This window comes from Polypterus senegalus, chromosome 7 (assembly GCF_016835505.1).
Source record: "Polypterus senegalus isolate Bchr_013 chromosome 7, ASM1683550v1, whole genome shotgun sequence".
Taxonomy (NCBI): domain Eukaryota; kingdom Metazoa; phylum Chordata; class Cladistia; order Polypteriformes; family Polypteridae; genus Polypterus; species Polypterus senegalus.
Genome location: NC_053160.1, coordinates 163507912 through 163526802, shown reverse-complemented (window position 1 = coordinate 163526802; position 18891 = coordinate 163507912). Strand labels below are relative to the sequence as shown.

Genomic DNA, 18891 nt, shown 5'->3' with positions numbered 1-18891 from the left:
CGATCTGGGTTTGGTTCCTCCTTTGTGCCTGATGCTGTCAGGACAGGCTCAGAACCTGGCAGACATAAACCTGTTTAAACAGGTTAGATGATTCTGATGAAGGATACAAATGCATACAGAAGTCTAGGCAAAAAAAAAATAACTACCCCATATAAAAATGGGAATATCTATACAGAAGAAGTTGTTATTGGAATACAGCCTCTGAGCGAGTACTAGTCTGCCTGTAGGGCAGGGGGCTTCTCAACAAGCCTCATCAAGCCATCTAGATGATGCTGAGGGCTTTTAATCCTTCTTTTTTTATTAAATGACTGATTCAAATTGTTGTTAGTCCTCATGTTAATCTAGGAATACACCAATGTGCCATGAAATTTAAATTGCTTTGATACTTCCCAGAAATCATGAAATTACTTAAAGCCCTCTTTTCATTTTCTTCATTGTAATGGACTTTCCTTAAAAATAATTTCTTGATGAACTCAAACCAATATTATTTTCAAGAAACCAAAAAGGAGCAAATGCAGGTGTACATGACACCATACCTTAGGAAAAGACCCCTCATTCGATGTAATTTACACATGTGTTTAAAGTAAAATGTAATTTTTTTTTCAAACATAAAGCAAGAGGAGAGAAAGAATAAATCCCTTTCGTATAAAACAGAACTAACACATTGAATTTAAATGCTGCTAGCAGTCCAGTCTGAAAACCGCATTCAGAACTTGGCTGCTACAAAAACCACCATCGTGCTCCCCCGAGACTTGGAGCCTCGGCTCTTTTACTAACAATCAGAAACGCGTTTGCTTTCTGTTATTTTTTCCGCAATGTAACGCTAAGTCAGCTCCTGCGAGATGTGGGGGCGATGAAGCAGCCGGGCGCCTTTCTCTTCTGGCTTTAACTTCCCTTTGGTAAGCCTAGAGGGCGCTGTCTCCCTGTGGTCGAGCGTGTCTCCGCTAGCCTCCGCTCTCTGTCAAGTCTCCTCCTTTCCGAATTCAAAGCCGGCAGCCGCAACAGCAGGAGCCCGGGAAGAAGAGGCAGCCGCAGCAATAGTAGCGGCAACGAGGACAGAAGCCGGGATAGCGGCTTTCTGTGTCGGAATTGATTGCAGCCATCTTCGCGGAGTTTTCTTTTCGCGTTCCAGCCACGGTTTGTGGCGACCCGGAGAAGCAGAGGAGCCGCGGTCCGTGCATCGCCTCTGATTGGGAATCGCACCGGAGAAAGGTGAGCCTGGCGCGCGTGCCTGGATGACGCTACTTGCGCGCGTGATAACATAGCCACGGCACAGGCGCCATAGCCATTTCGGGGCATCCTTCCGATTAAGAAACCGCTACACGGCTTGGGCGCAGAGGCTTGAAGATAAGGGTGGTTGTCCTTGGCGAGAGCATGTAGAGGCAGGCAGGCGTGAGATGTTCTTAGACAGAGGCTGTGGTTCGGTGTACAGCGGGCTGATCGTGACGTTATTGCCGCCTCGCACACGCGCGTGGCTTTTCGTTTACTGTGATTGCGAGTGCCGTGCATGGGGATACGCGCTCCAGTGGCAGCCCAGCCTGTTATCGTCGCCCCCGATAATGACCACCTGCCACACATCCGCCTGTTTCTTCCCGTTTTAGTTGTCCCTGCAGGTGCCTTGCGAGAGGAGGAGGACGTACTTGCGCGTGAGGAGTGATGCTCTATCTATCAGGCTTTGCACTTTCGGGACCTGATTTGAAGAGAAAATAAGAAAGTTTAAACACTAGCGGTAACGTTATGACATCTGCGGTCTTTTAAAATAAAATGGGAGATATTGTACAAGGGTGACACGATTGATCAAGGGTTAGCGCTGCTACCCCGCGAAATTAAAAGGCCTGGGTTCAAACCCCGTGTTTTAATCTGCTTGAAGTTTGTGCGTCTGCAAGGGATTTTTCTCCCCGTCATCGGGGTTTATTCCACATCCCTCCAAACACGACCATGTGAAGCTAATTGGAGATTCACAAGCGGGGTGGGATCTGGGCTGGACCACCTTGGACCAGATGTAGACAGTTTTTGTTCCAGCCGACCTTGACCCGGAATTGGTTCCGAGAATGCTCTGCTATGTGGGTCACGAATGATTCCAAGACCAAGTGAGGGAAACTGATGACCTGAAAGAGTGTATCAGTTCTTGGTAGCGGTCAGCAGTTTTACATGGTTTTAGGCTAATGAATGACTCCATCACTATCCCTGCTGAAGAAGAGAGAACATAATGACTGATAACACGACAGTTAGTTTTGCTGATGTTTTTACATATTTGAAAGGATGATGCCCAAAATGGACAACAGTCAGCAGATCCATCAAGTGATATGGAAATTAGCACCAAGAATCACAGGCAGAGTGGATTTAATCCAACACTCTTAAACATAACAGTCCTGTAACAGCACTTTACAGAGTTGTGCGGTTCCTTGTAGAACCATTTCGTTTTTGGAAGGGTTCATTGTATATTAAATTGATGTCTCTGGCTTTGAAAAAATTAATATGTGGTCAAAAGAGAACCCTAATAGGATGTTGACAGATCAAGAAAATCTGAACTTAACTTATGGCTAACTTTCGTGCCAGAGAACGCAGCAAGTAAGCTTGTAAAATCTTGAACCCAATGGTGTTTCCCAAACCTGTTATTGTCTGTTGGTGGTTATTTATGGAGCCTGTCATGGATCAAAATAAATATAAGTTCGTTCTCAAAACTTGATGTGGATTTTTTTTATCAACCAAAATGGTTCCCCTGTGGCACTGCTTAGAAGAAGCACTTTAGCACCTTTATTTTTGAGAGTGTGGTGTATGTAGAGTGTTGTTCCTTTGGAGGGTACAAACTTAATTTTTAGGGCTTGTCATGGCTAGCTATGCTGACAGAGTTCTTCATTGCCCCCCACATTTTTCAGTATGTGTGAACTGTGTTGTTTGAAGGTAGAAAAACATCCCTGAGATCTCTTGTTACCGCTGTGGTTTGTATGGTTTACTGTGAGTCTGAAAAGCATCATTAGACTGGTTTATGGCCCTTTTGAAATTCAAGACATGGCCAATGTTTTCAATTGTTTGAAATGTCTCGCTGAAACAGCCTTCATATGTGTTCTGATTTATAAACTGTTCAAAAAAATTAAAGGAACACTTCAATGGGGAAAAAAAATCATGCTGGATATCACTACTGATATGGACTGGGTAATGTGTTAGGAACGAAAGGATGCCACATCGTTTGATGGAAATGAAAATTATCAACCAACAGAGAGATGAATTCAAAGACACCCCCAGTATCAAAGTGAAAAAATGATACGGCAGACAAGTCCATTGTGGCGAAATTTCATTGCAGCAACTCAAAATCGCACTCAGTAGTTTGTATGGCCCCCACATGCTTGTATGCATTCCTGACAGCGTCGGGTCATGCTACTAATAAGACAGCGGATGGTGTGCTGGGGATCTCCTCCCAGATCTGGACCATGGCATCACTGAGTTCCTGGGCAGTCTGAGCTGCAACCTGGCGGAATCGGATGGGCCGAAACATAATGTCCCAGAGGTGTTCTATTGGATTTACAGTAGGTCAGGTGAGCGTGGGGGGCCAGTCAATGGTATCAATTCCTGCACCAGCATAGGGTGTGACAATGGGTCCAAGGATTTCATCCTGATACCTAATAGCAATCAAGGTGCCATTGTCTAGCCTGCAGAGGTCTGTGCGTCCCTCCATGGATATGCATCCCCAGACCATCACTGACCCACCACCAAACCGGTCATACTGAACGATGTTACAGGCAGCATAATGTTCTCCACAGCTTCTGCAGATTCTTTCACGTCTGTCACATGTGTCCTCAGGCCACCCTCATGAAATCTGTTTCTGATTGTTTGGTCAGAGACATTCACACCAGTGGCCTGCTGGAGGTCATTTTGTAGGCTGTGGCAGTGCCCATCCTGTACCTCCTTGCCCAAGGGAGCATATACCGGTCCTGCTGATGGGTTAAAGACCTACTATGGCCCTGTCCAGCTCTCCTAGAGCAACTGCCTGTCTCCTGGAATCTCCTCCATGCCCTTGAGACTGTGCTCCTTTAATTTTTATGAGCAGTATAGTTGACATTTTGTGCCTAATATTAGAGTGCCAATAGTAGCACAACACACACATTTGCATTGTAAACTGTACTCTGACAATTATAGTTGGCTGTACCACATTACTGAGTGACCAACAGAGCAGGGCCTAAATAAGTATCACAGTGCAGTTATCAGCATCATCACAGGGCAATTCAGAGAACAATTCAAACTACAACACAATTATAAACCAAGCAATTTCATGACTACTATAAATATAAAAAATGGCCAACGTAATGGTAGCAGTGCTACCTCATAACAGGTTTCATAACCCGGCTGTTCCCCATGTGGAGTCTGCATGTTCTCCCACAGCCCACGTGCTTTTTTGTTTTCCAGTTTCCTCCCACAGTCCAAAGACATGTAGTGTAAGTGAACTGGTGTTGCTAAATTGGCCCCGGTGAGTCCATGTGTGTTCGCCCAGTGACGGACTGGTGGCCTGTCCTGTTGGTGTTCCTGACTTACACGTGGTGATTGCTGGGGTAGGCCCCACCTGCCCCACAACCCTCTGCTGTTACACAGGTTAGGAAAATTAATGGACAGATATTACGTAATGAAACATGAATGCAATATAGAAAACACTAAGCAGGGCTTGTAACAAACTAAACACCAAAATGAAGAGAACAATTCCCATTAGACTGTGAGAAAGAAGTTGAAATTAGAAAAGCTGTAGTACATTAAGATAAAAACGGGGTTAATCTTAGGTACTAAATTCTGGAAATGCTGCTCTAGAAGCAAGGGTGAAGTGGGGCATTATGTGGAATGTGAATCCTGAACAGGGTATTCCATGGAGTAGGTGACACAAAATTAAACTTTCACTAAGAGTTTTAAAATGCTGAATGTTGTTCTGGGTGTTATTGTTTAATAATCTAATGATTATCTTAAATCTGCATGAAGGACAATGTACGGGAATCAGCAAAGGTGTAATGTTGCCACTTCTTGTGGTTGTAGCCTAATGGAATGATTCCACTGGATTTATTGTCCAACATCAGGCTGTTTGGTTTTGTGCCATCAACCTTGCTAGAAGGTTAAATTGGAGGAACTTGTGTGAAGGTTATGCATATCCAGAAGTGGTTTTCACATGTAGTATGACTGTGTGTTTGGCTTACAAGTATAGTATAAAGCCATGCTGTTCAGATATGGTAGTCCAGTGGAAGCATTTAGATATTGAAAGCACTGGACCAGTTGTAGAACAAGGAGGGTCCATTCGGCACCCTTAATGTAGGCAGATTGCTGTCAGCTATAAGGGTAGGAGGGTCAGGGTCAGCAAGTCATTGCTCTTCAAATTATCCGGAAGTGTGGTACAGCTGGCCATAAGAAGAGCGAGGTCAAGGGGACAAATGTTGTAATGGTGACATTGACCCCCCCATGTGTTTGACACCTCTCAGACTTTCAGATCTGTTTTTTTATATGTATTTTTTATTTGTATATATGACAGGTGTCTGAGTTTTAGACAACAAAAACAAGAGTGACACATCAAGAAAAGATGTATTTTACATTAAAGCAGCTTATTTTTGGCAAGCCACAAAATAGTTGTTGTTATTGTAAAGTAGTCTTTGTTATTATTAAAAAAATGTATTTTTATTTTAAAAGTATCTTGGAATGGTGATCACCATAAAGGATGCTACAGAAAGTAATGAGTAGCTGCCTTGACATAAGCAGTCTACATACTTACTGCTAGTTTATTAAAGATAAAGTAAGGTTGGCGCAGTGTAGCAACGAGAGCTATCTCTTATTTGAGCTGCAGCCTTTGCCTGTCCATGTCTCTCCCTCTGGATCCCAGATGCCTGTTGTCTACCCTTTTCTCTTTTCCTTATTGTTTCTTTCTGTTGCCCTTGCTGTGAGCCTCTGCTTTCAGTTTAGCGCAGATGTGACTAATTTATTTGCATGACCTCTCTCCCTGATCAATCTTTGTTTCACGTAGGGCTTTTCATAAAAAGCACCTTCCTGGAGCACTTTACAAAGCATGTCACAAGCCGGTAATACAAGAGAAATGAAAGAATGCACCACGAAGCAGCTACTGGAAGTGGAGTGACGTATTTGGTAACTGTTGCTAAACGTGTACTGAAATTGCTTTTTTTGTCAGCCGCTTGTATTTTTCTCTGTTTAAAGGCAGACAGTGCAGCAATGTTGACTGAACGACGGCGACTGTTATATTCTTTTCCAATCACATAGCCCCACCAGTGAGGTTATATAGTAATAGCTCTGTTTTTTTTCACTTGCCTCTCTTGTTTTTTAAAGTACTTCTCCTTACTGTCTGTTTGTACCCTTGCACACTTCTGTAAAACACAGGAGCAAGTGTCTAATTACTTCTGTAGTTTGCTGCCTTTGTGCACAAGTGGTTGGTGGAAGGGGCATCTTCTGGCTCATGGTACTCTCTGATAAATTTGATATCTCTTGTGCATTCCTAACATTAACCTGTTGGCCACATGCCTTTGCTTATTTGGCTGCAGTCCTGGCATCTGTGGAGATTTTTACCTGGGTGTTTCATGATTAGTCAGATGGCACTTGTACCAGTGTTTGCATCCATTTACAAAGTCTCCTGTTTTGGCTAAAACCAGGGCATTTGCACAACGTGTGGATATTCTAACAGCTCTGTACAATCCCTTTCCTTAAATATTAATGACAACTGATTTTGCTTTTAAGCTTGTATGTCTCCATCTAACAGTCTGATAAATAATGTAGTTCATGACTATCTTACACACTTTTTATTCTGATCAGATGTACAAGAATTGACATAATGAGATTGAAGGTTAATGTTATCTTTCAAAAAAAATGTGAAATAAGCGTTTGACTTTTCCTGTTAATTAAATATATTTTCTGTATTTTTTTCTTTATAAATTCCTTAAAATATTACTCCACTAAAAATAACTTTTTAATGTGTTACATACCTTGAGTAGTTTGTAGGGATGCCTACAAAAACAATTTGATCTCATGTATTTACGCAGAACGAATATGACGCATTTTCTGATAGAACAGGCAAATGTGGTGATCAACTGTGGACAATAACAAACATTATCAAAAACATTCATGGATAAAAAAATCTCATGTTGCTTGTGTCTCATAGACCTCATGTCAAGTTATCCAGCTGTATGCTCAACACATCTAATTTACATGTATTTTGTTAAATAAACTACTGCCAAAAATGCTCTTGTGAACTAAAATGGAACACACTTAAATGTGACAAAGCATATGAATTGCAGCCAGACCCCCGGCCCCCTACACTGATCACAAGTACAGCTCAGTTACAGCTTATTCATTGGTTAACATTTGTACATTTGTAACCAGTAGAAGGCACCACTGAGCCCCAAAGCCCAGACATAATCACACCTGAACCAGCCACAGGTTAGATAGATAGAACTCTATTTGTCCCCAGGGTAAATTTGGCTTTTTACAGAAGCTCTTTAAATAAATAAATACATAAATAGATAGTAAGTAAGGAAATCAGTATACACACACTTTGTTCTGAGCACACACTGGAATAACTATAAAGCAAGAAAATTCAAAAGAAACATCAGTTCTGACTTGGCTGTGACATTCACAGTGAAGTATTATTGCAGATGTATTGCTGTTGGTATAATGGAACCTAAATAGTGTTTCTTGACACACTTCTGCTGAATTTGTTGGCTGAAAGTGTTTGTGTGTCAGAAAGAGGATGTGCAGCATTGTTTATAGTAGCACTCAGTTTTGTTTTAATTCTCTCCCTTGCTACTACCTCCATGGCTTCCAGAGTAACTGAGCTTGCCCTTTTAATTAGCTTGTTGATTCTGTGGGACTCTGTTGAAGTGATGTTACCAGCCCAGCACACCACAGCATAGAAAATTGTATCAGCCATCACAGAGTTATAGAAGATGCAATGAATGTTTCTTCCCACATTAAAGGAACACAGTCTCATCAGTAAGAAGAGTCTCCTCTGTTGTTTTTTATATAGTTCCTCTGTGTTCGAAAACCATTAACATGGACCCCCAAGTACTTTTAATTGTGGAACAAGCCTTGTCCACCTCTTCCTGACTCTGCCTTTTGGTTAAGATGATGCAGCTCCTTTTACCTTTGACCCAGAAGTACCTCTGGGCTAGGAGATGGTTTGTAGGAAGCACTTCTGGGTCTGACAGGAGTCCCCCAAAGTAGGGACCATATCTCCCTGCAGTGTCCCTGGTGGAACTCACAGAACCACACAGGGCTGTGTTCTGCAACTCCAATTCCCACAATGCCCTGTGGGTATCCGAAGGGAACCCGAATCTCAGGGACGCTGCCCTCTAGCATATCTGGGGACATAGAACCCGAATGCTGGTGTTTCTCCTGATCCTCCCATTATACCGGGTTCACCTTCTGGGATGCCCATCCATCTCTTGTATCACTCGAAACATCATGTGATGTCAGCATTGAAAGTCCGTATACTAAGAGAGGAGTAGAACTAATGATTAAAAGTTAAATAATTAAGTGAGTGAATACATTATCAGAAAGAGAGTATGCCTCATATTTGTACATATCAAGTGGTTCAACAAAAGGAAGGTCAATTCACCTGTCTGGTTTCACAGGCTGCCGCTAAATAATCCCAATGTACTCTAGTTGTCGATATGAATATAAATGACAGCAGGATGTGGGTCTACAGTTAATTATTATTATTATTATTAATTCTTTACATTTATGTAGCGCTTTTGTCACTACTCAAAACACTCTCCATACAGTGAGGACCTGAGAAGTGAACCCACAATCTTCTTACTGCAAAATCAAATGCATGTTCACATTTGAGTGCGTTCAATTTTTGTTCATGAAAGGGGTTTTAAGAAGTGATATATTTCTACATTAAAACAGGAGATTAAACTTTTTTTTCAGCCATCATTATAACTCTTAAGTGGTATGTAACACATACAAAAATATCATTTTTGGGTGGGATATTCCTTCAAGTATGAAAAACATCATTTTTAAATTTGCTAAGTAAAATTCAGGTTTACAGGGGTTAGTGGCCATACAGCCAGTATTAGGCATAAGTCAGAATCCAGCCCTGCGAACGTGGAAGAAAACCCAGGGTACTCAGAGAAAACTTACACAGACAATGACCAGAGGTGAGATTCAAACCTGAAGAAGTTAGAACTGTGAGACAGCTGCAGTAATTGATGTCACCACACCTTGGAAAATAATGAAAACATTTTAAAATGAATGTCTTATACAGCAACACCTTGATCAAGAAAGTGGCCGTAGAGACCTTGCAGCTACACGAGAGGCAAAGCAATCGCATAATACCATACCTTTAAAAGCCCATGCTGCCCTAAACATTATGGCACTAGGGTTTTTGTCAGTTAAACCTGGCAGAGCTGGTTGATTTACACATATTTTGGATGCCATACAAAGACTGAAGCTGATCACTCTCCACAAAAGTCCTCCTCATTGTGTAGTGCATTATCTTGTTGTACTCTGAAAGTATAGGAACATGTAACAAGCACTGATGTGGCAGGAGTGAGACACACACACCAAAAGCAGTAAAACCCAAACTAGGTGTCTTTAATCAACAATACTGCAACCAGACCTACCTTCTATACCTTCCTGTTATTTGGGGCACAGGCTGCCAAAAGAGAACGTTTTTTTGCAGACTCCGTTCACCTGCTTTAGTCTTCCTAAATGTTTTCCAAAAAGCCCTCACCTGCCTCTTACGTCTGTTCATCAGTTGAATTTTGCTTTTCTTGGTGAGCGCTGGTGTTTTTCATCGTAACTGGATTGCAAAGCCTGTGTTTGAATTGGGGTGTTGGTTTATAGAAGAGCTGATTTTTGAGAGACCACCATCAGCATCAGCTTAAATTATTTGCTGGTGGTACCTGAAACATCCAGTGTTACTCAAAAGTGAATACAGTCAAGGCGCCTCAAGGTGCATGGCAGCTTTAATGTGGAATAAACCATACCATTTTGCCAAACCATCATGGTACGACCTTGTTACAAATAAACTTATTCACACACTTAAAATGTGATCAGTATAAAATCGCTTAATAAGTTGTTTCACAACTCAAAATGATTTAATTTTTTTTGCATCAAAATAGAAATTTGCAAATTTGCATTTCAAAATGCAATGTGAAACAGGCTGTTTTTACACTGTAATATTATTCCTGAAGACTTGGGATCATCCAGGTGTTTCTTTGCAAATGTAAGATGAGCACTGATGTTACTCTTGGATAGCAGACATTTCCGCCCTGCTGCTCTCCCATGAATGACACTTTTACTCAGTCTCTTTCTTATCGTGGAGTCATGAATGCTGTAGCTGAGGCCAGAGGGGCCTGCAGTTCTTTGGATATTCTTCTGTGATCCTCAGAGATTTCTTGAATGAGTCATCACACTGCCCTTGGGGTAGTTTTGACAGGACAGCTTTCCCTGGGAAAATTCACTACTAATCCAAATGTTCTCCATTGCACTTAATGGTTCTCACTGTGGTGCTGTGGAGTCACAGAGCTTTAGAAATGGCTTTGTAACCCTTTCCTGATTGGTAACTTTCAACATTTTATTTTTCCTCATCTCTTCCGGAATTATGTTTGACCACGGCTCAGTGTTTTTCTAGAAAATTTGTGGTGACTACTTCTGTGTCATGGTAAGAGTCAGTATATAATGAGGTTTAGATTACACAGGCTTGTCTGTGTTCAGTCGGTTGAGTCTTATTACCAGTTAACTTTGGACAGCTGTTTGAGTGATGTAACTAAGGGGGCAGTAGAGGTGCTGGCAACTTTGCCACCTAAATATGTTAATTAGCAATTTAGAAATGTCTAAAGATCTGAAGCCAGTCATTGCTACAAGACAAATACACAAAAATAGAGGATAATCATGGAAAGGGAGATAAACCTTTTCATAGCACTGAACATACTTCATAAATTGTTATTAATTTTCTTGCCTTAGAAGCCCCATCTGAAACTCCCAGAGGCTTCGTCCTGCTAGACTGATAATGCAACCCATCTTGACTCTTTTGCTTCATAAGCACTACTTGAAAAAAGAAATGACGTGGCAGTAAATGCAAGACTGCAACCTTTGAAAACACAACCATTTCCCTATTTTATTTCTCCATTTCTTTTCTAGTCCAGACTGAATCTCTTGCATGGATGCTGGTTGGTGCTGGGTAGACAGGAAAGCTTGTCTCATTTTATCAGCTGAACTAATTTTCTTTATTAGAAAAAAAAATTCTGGCTTGCTTTTGCTAAAAATGCTGTGTGCATCAGACCTCAGTATTAAGCAGCATTTTGGAAGTGGTAGAAATATCTTACTCTTACATGCGAGTTGTCACTGAGCATCCTATCTCAAGGTGCTTTATACAGGAAACAAGAACACAAACCTTACGATGGTCCGCTAGTTGGCTGATTCAGAGAATGTTAATTAATCTTCAGACAGGGCCCCAGCTCTCCCACCATACGTTTATCTTGGTAAATCAGGCCTAATAGAAATTCCTCCCAAAATGGAAAAGTCATTTCTCTATCTTGTTATCTTTGTTGCACTCTGCAATAAAGCCATAGAAAAGTACTGTAAATAGCGCTAATCTAAAATAAGCCATAAAGATGGGAGGAAGTGGAACACGACTCTTAAGATATATTTAGTAGATTTTATTTTGTTTGTTTTAATCAGTTCTGAACTGTGGATGTTCATGCATATCTATGTTTGCACCAATTTCAATTTTAGTTTTGCTTTCAGAACTAGAACTTTGGAGATCTTATTTGATGAGAATCTACTCTGTCATGTATTTGCCATAAGCTGCTAGTTCCACAAACAGTGTGCCCTCAGCCTTTCCCTGTCTGTTGGTTTATTTATGACAATTTGCACTCTAATTCATCCTATAGTCCAGCCAAGTCATGGTGTACATGGATGGAAGTAGAATGTGTTTACTCATCTATTGCCTCTTTCTTCAGATATCTAATGTGCTGTCTCAATGAGGATGACAGCAAGCTCCATGTGATGCCTCAGTGGTGGCCCTGCTGTCTCATTTCCCACTTTGTTTGTTGCTATCTTTTGGATTCGTTTGTATTCACAGCAGCTGGCATTTAAGCGGGAGGGTTGAATTATTGGCAGGGTCTTGACATTATTGCCCTCTGCAGCACTCCCTGTCTTCTCCAAGGCATTTGTCTCGTTATAGACTCATTTTAATTACACAGTTATCAATGATGGCTCTAGGATGTTGCTTGACATATTTCAAAGTAATGATCTGACAGTCTTTAATACCAAACGAGAGTTATGCAAACAACATCTATTGGCTTCACATTTGTTCATTTTGAAAGTTGTGCAGGGCAAGCTGATACTAAGGGTTTGGCTCACCAGTTAGAAGCATGCTGCGTATTGTTGGTTGAGACCTGAAGAGACTAGCAGCACTTGGGAATAAGATAAAATTTAAGATGCAAGAAGCAGCCTTGTCTTTTTGGAAAGTTTAAAGAGCTGGAACAATGTACAAATGTGGTGACCCACAGGAGCCAAATACATTTGGACTTGGATGGATTTTAGGGCATTCACTCAATTGGTAGAGCACTAGGCCAGTTCTCCAATTAACTTTACTTTGTTCTGATATGTTTTTGTTTTTTGACTTAAATTATTTACACAAGAAAGTATTAAGCAAATTAAAGTGGACTGAAGAATATCCTGAATGTATTGCATGCCTGTTTTATACTTGGCACTGTGAAAGATGGTAATGTAAAAAATAAATAGTTGGAAGATTGTATCAAAAATATTACTGCTAGTTTAATTGGCCCAATAAGGGTGAGTTAGGGTGTGTGTGTGTATACTGAGATGGACTGGTGTCCCATTCAGTGTTGGTTTATGCCTTGTACCCAATGCTGTCCATGTTGACTCTAGCCCAAGGCAGCCTTGAAGTGGAAAGGGCTTGTTCTGGACACTGATGTGTGGATGAATGAGACTGACAAATGAGCAGATATTTTTCTGGTCTTGCTTGTGGAGTGTATTATTCCATGCTGATTCCTGCTAATCCTATTGTCTCTGCATCCTTATAATAACTTGCTTTTTTATATGCTTGTCTAAATGTTAGACATTTTTGTTATGCTTAACACCTTGAATTATGCAAGAGGCAAAACATAAAACCATCACTGTTTAGTTGCACATGCCTTCCCTTCATAGCTGTCACCTTGTATTGTGTTGATAGTAACGTTCCGGTTTATTGCCATTGTCTTCCTTCATTCTCTAGACTCCGTAAAAGTCTTTTGTGATGATGTGTGAATTACTTTTTCTTGTGTGATTCAATGACTAGGGTTCAACATTTGTTCTATGTGAATAATAATGTAGGCTTTTTGATCACAATTAGTTTTTTAGTTGAAACATAATATTTAATCCTGAACTTGGCTGCAGGTTATTATTAAGATCAATTAACAAATCATTGCATTTTTCTTATTTTTAATTAATCAAATTGTTTAATCAATGTTTCTAAGAAATGCACGAATATTCGTATATCATAACCTTAAATGCTTACGTTTTATTGCTGTTTCTTTCTCATTTACTTTTTTCTGTAGAGTTTGCTCCCTTAAAGGAGAACAGTTTTTTTTTTTCCTGTCTCTTAATATCAAAATTACATTTTCATGTTGTAGCTTTGAAAAAAATTGTACTGCGAAAGGATGTGGCTATTTTTGTATAAATTACCAGAAAAGAGTGGTTTAGTAACACACCAGTGGTGTGTATTGCACTAGGAGAAGTACTTAGAATCCCAACAATCAATGTGGCAGTGTGGAACTAATCAGTGCGTAGCCAGCCTGCCCCTAACCTCCTTTGTAATCCTGCTTGTTATGAGATGATTTGCACAAGAGATTTTATAGAAATGTTTGTTTTCCAGTGACAGGTGCTTCTAAGTCCAGCTTTGAGTGCCCAAAAACATCAGGAGCAAAAGAATTTAATTTTATTTGGTATATTTAGTCAGTACACTGGAACTGATATTCAAACATTTTCCCTACAGTACAACAGTATTCTTTAGTTTAATTTTGATTGTAAATTAGCCATGTATAAGTCAACATGGATAGGTTTGTGTTTCCATTGGTGCACTGGCACTACATACTGTGTCAGTTACTGCCTTGTTTTCAATCGTGGTTCAGCTGCAAGCCTTATTTGGATTAAGCAGCTTATGTAACAGTTTGATGGATGCTTGTTCTGTCACTACTATTGAAAATGTAAATAAATAACCAGATAATGCAGTTGTACAGTTTGTAAATCTACATAAAGTGTAGATAATCATACAGCAGAGTGCCAAAATGTGCCGCTTAAGTGTAAGTACAGGTATAGTAAATATTAGTCCTTCTATCAAGGCATAATGCTCACATTTTTTGTTCTAGGTATTCACAACTTCCATTAATAAATCTGTTTTTGCACAGTATCGACTGTAGTGTTGCACAGTAAACTGGTACTAAAAAAGTGGTGAACTATCCAATTTTTCAAAGAGTAATATACCAGCATTCCAGTGTAGGCCGCCCATCCCTCTCTGCGAAGCAGTATTTGTTTATTAGCGTGCTTAAAACTGCTACGGCATTGTTTTGGTACCAGTACTGAGGTGCAAAACCTGGTATCGGTACCAAAGTCAAATTTTAGTACTGTTCTAACTGTCACAAACTGATTTATAGAAAACGCTATTAAAAAACAGTATACTGTGTAACTGAAAAAGCCATGATTAGAATTAAAATTGTAGTACAACTTTTACAAGTCAGAAAAGTGTGTACTGTTGACAGCTGCAAGTGTATACTTGGAAAAGACCAGATATTCTTGTCTACCTTTTAAAGCTGAATGTGTGTGTGTGTGTGTGTGTATGTGTTTGTCCAGTATGTAAATCCACACCACTCAATCGATTTCTAACATGTTTTGCAGAGTCCCCTTATCTACATACAGTAAACAGCAATTGGCTGTTTCTTTCCCAAGTTTTCTCTCTTTGGAAATTTTACTTTGTAACTTCCCTTTATTTGGGAAGTTTCCACCAAGGAGGCATTTTTGAGTCTTGGCAAAGATAAGTTTAGTCAGTGAAATTTTAATTTGGGGCTGAAGCTGTTTCCTCTGGAGAATATATTTAGTGACTTCACCCATACTTTAATCCACATGGGGCAATAGCGGGCACACCTGCTGGTCAATGAATGAAATAACTCACTGCAGAAAGGGTAAAACCATTTGAATGATGGGAGCTAATAGTGGAAGAACCGCTCTGAAAAACAAAAGAGAACAAGTCGGCCATTAGCTTTAATTAAGTGTGCTCAAGCCTAGAGAGCATAGCAAAAATGAGAGATTTGTGTAGAAAGAAAAATCATCAGGAAGGCCTTAGAAAAAATGTCCCTTTCTTTCTCTAGTGATGCTGCATTATTCTTCATAGCTGTAAAAGTGTTGTCAAGGAAAGGTGTTATATAAATGCTTTATTATGTCATCTCCAGCTTTTTTAATCTTTGCACATAATACTAAATTTTAGGTACCAAAGAATGTATGCAACACAAACCCCCAGACAATGTAATTTCATGTACTGGAACAGAGACAACTTTCTCTGTGCTATGTCCTTTAATAATTAATGTCTGTAAGAGTCTGGCATGACGTGTCAGTCTACTCACCCTGGTGTGGTACTGATGACCCAGCATGCATTGTGTACCAGTTACATTCATATTCACTTGTATTTGCAATCATTATCATGCACAACTCCCAGTGTGCTTTGCCTTTTTCTTTTTAATAATCAGTAAAAACTGCATTAAAGTAGGATAAAAAAATTACTGTTTAAATGTGAAGTTTTCTGATTGAAAGAATGTTTAGGAGAATGGTTAGTTTTAAGAGAGTGGGCAGTCTGTGACCAAGAAGGTAATAATAATACCAGGTTATGATCCTGAGTTTGCACAGCCTAAGGTTTTGTGTGTCATGTGACATCTTTGACACTTCCAGAGTTCCTGAGGTTAGTAAGCATGCCTGCTTTTTCTGAACAAGTATAAGTCTACTCCAACAGACAGTTAAAAGAGTTTTGTGACATTTGTGTCTTGAATCCTACACCTCGGTTCTTGTGTCCAACTTCTCAGGTAACTCCATTTTAGCACTTTTATGGTTTTCTTCCTGTGGAATGTATGTCTCAGGTCTTGAATTATGCATGACAAACTCGTTTTTCATTTTCTTCTGGGATCTTTATACTTGCTCCAGATTGATCAGGGTACTGCAAGTGTTGGCTGGCGAGGCTTTTAATTTAGTAGAGTTTTCACGTCTAATATTGTTTCTTAATCACCAAATTAATTTTAAAAAGTACATTTTTCTCTCCGCATTCCCTCAGAGGAGTCTTCTCATTAGTGATATTCCTGTTTAGTTGGAGTAAAAGGTTTTTACAAGTGACTCCGAGACACACATTATGAATTTCAGTTGGAGTTTCTGTAGACCACAGCCTTGCACCATCATGGTGACATTTCTGAAATTACTTTTAGATGTTAGCTTTAACCTGTTCTGCAATTTATGTGCTAGATGGGGTTCAGCTCTTTCAATGTAAGCTTATCCTGTATCATCTCTTGTTACATATGGGATATCTTGTTGTGAAGAATACAGTAGTGATGCTCTAGCATCAAATATACTTTACACCTTAACACAACAGGCCAAGTTATAAAACATCATTTTAAGCCCTTGTTGAAAGCTGAGTCACCCTTGGATGGAGTAGGTAAGTCTGAATTCTTTTCAAGTTTAACTTCTTTTCTTTTTCATGGTGAATTTCTGTTTTTTCATCCATTTATCCATTTTCTAACTTGTTTACCTGGTTCAGTGTTGGGAATCTTGTACCAGCTAGATAATGTGTAGCTCAAAAACCAAGTATGGTAAAGCCATTATCCAAAGTGCCTGTCCATTATTAGGCATGTACAGATTCACAACCTCGCTCATTAAAGCACAGGCAAAAGTTCTTTCAATCCTTTTTTTGCTACTAGAAAGTAACACTCTCTCATTAAACCATTTTATTATTATTAATATTTTAATCAAAAATAGTGTTTCTTCTACAAAAAAAACGTAGAAGTGGTGGCATATGTCAAGGAGGGGTTGTCTGCTATGTATGTGTTATGGGGCAGCCTGCCAGTTAATTTCAATGGAGGGCAAGACAATGCACCACCAAACATCCATTTGAAGAATCATTTGGCGTGTTTACATGCACAGGCATAATCATATTAAGGTGAATAACCCAGTTAAGGTAGGAACCCATTTCTTAATCCGTGTTTACATGTGCAAGTAATCTTCTGGGGTTATCCTTTGGTAAAACACTTCAACATCATTAAACTGCACAAAAAAAGAGTTAAATCTGTTGTGCCTGGCTGTGCGATTGAACCCTGCAAAGGACCAACTGAGTACATTCGCTTCTTGCCTTACGTCCAGTGCTCCTGGAATAATATTAACGCAGGTTTTTTATTTCAATAAGACTAGGGGGCTCTGCCCCCTACTCGCTTCACTCACCAACCCCAGTGCTGCTATGCACCAGCTAGTTTGCGTCTCTGCCACTTGCATATGGGTAAGCGGATGTACAATTTAAACAGATTGTTATTTTCATGGGAACTGTTACATATGCACAATAGAAGTAACTATTTTACATTACAGCAATTAATTAACCATAGTTGATAATATTAAAACATAATAAATTGAAATAAAATTATGTTTCATGTTGCGTTAGAGGTATTCATTTAGTTATAGTTTTCATTCTGTCTGGCTTTGAAATTAACATGCAAATACTTTTTAAACTTCTGTCTTTGATATCTCCGTCTTTCAAAACTATTATCTCTGACAATTCATGACATGTTGGTTTATTAGAAATGCGAACATGATCTTTCGGATTCATATAAAAATCCAAGAAAACTTTTTCGTCCGTGTTTTGCAGATAAATTTAGTGTAAAGTGCGATACGTATGAATTTGTATCCATTATTGGCTATAGAATTTCTAATATGTCCGATCGTTTAACTCTTTCGATTCTATGTTGCATCGCTTCCCCGTGATCATAAATATAAACCTGACCGAATTGTGGTTTATTCAATATTAAACTTGTAGTAGATTTAATTGTTGCGGGACCACAGATTCTCATAGCATATGGTCCTGAATTGTGTAAATCTATGTTTTGAGCATTGAATGTTGAGATTGCAAACAGATTACTGTAGATCTGCGGTGGGCTGGCGCCCTGCCCGGGGTTTGTTTCCTGCCTTGCACCCTGCGTTGGCTGGGATTGGCTCCAGCAGACCCCCATGACCCTGTAGTTAGGATATAGCGGGTTGGATAATGGATGGATGGATGGATTATTGTAGATTCGGATATTTTGCCTGTAGTGTTAGTGGATTTCACTTTCACCAAACAACATATCTTTGAAATCTCGCGGATACGCCTCTTCATTGGGAAGAAACACAACTTTTCCCTGATGGCAACACGAATCACACAATCTACAAGTCTCCAACTTAAACTTTAAAGCTGAACAATATCTACATACCTCTGTCATATCACCTATGTCCATATATTCGATCTCTTTTCGCTGTTACGTTATTTCACCTAGTAATAATTTCTGTTACTGCTAATTTGATCTTTACTAATAGTTTTTTGAGACTTTCGATTTTAGTACTGTCATAATCTCTAACCTGCTCTGCATGTGTTCATTTTTTAACCTTTTTACAATGTTCTACTTTGTCTTCTACTCTTTGTCTTTTATTTCCGACCCTGCTTGGACCTGCTAGGTTTTTAGTTCCACTTGGTCCATACTGATTATTACTTTCCTTATTTTTGGGATTTGCACTTACATTTTTATTGTTCTTTTTTTAATTCTTTTTTCTCCAATGCTTTTGGGCCTCTTTTTGACATGCTGCCCTTTCTCCTTCGCTTAGTTGTTGAGGTGTCATCTAGAACGTATAAAACTGTTG

The 18891-nt window shown here is 39.7% G+C and overlaps 1 protein-coding gene across 1 annotated transcript in view; it reads left to right on the top strand.

Annotated features, from left to right (window-relative positions):
* The first annotated feature begins 655 nt into the window (after nt 1-655).
* Nucleotides 656-18891, top strand: part of cdc42se2 (CDC42 small effector 2) — a 97385-nt gene continuing 79149 nt past the window's right edge. The window contains exon 1 of the mRNA XM_039759478.1: nt 656-1212. The gene's annotated coding sequence lies outside the window, so the exon portion shown is untranslated. The remainder of the gene's footprint in view (nt 1213-18891) is intronic.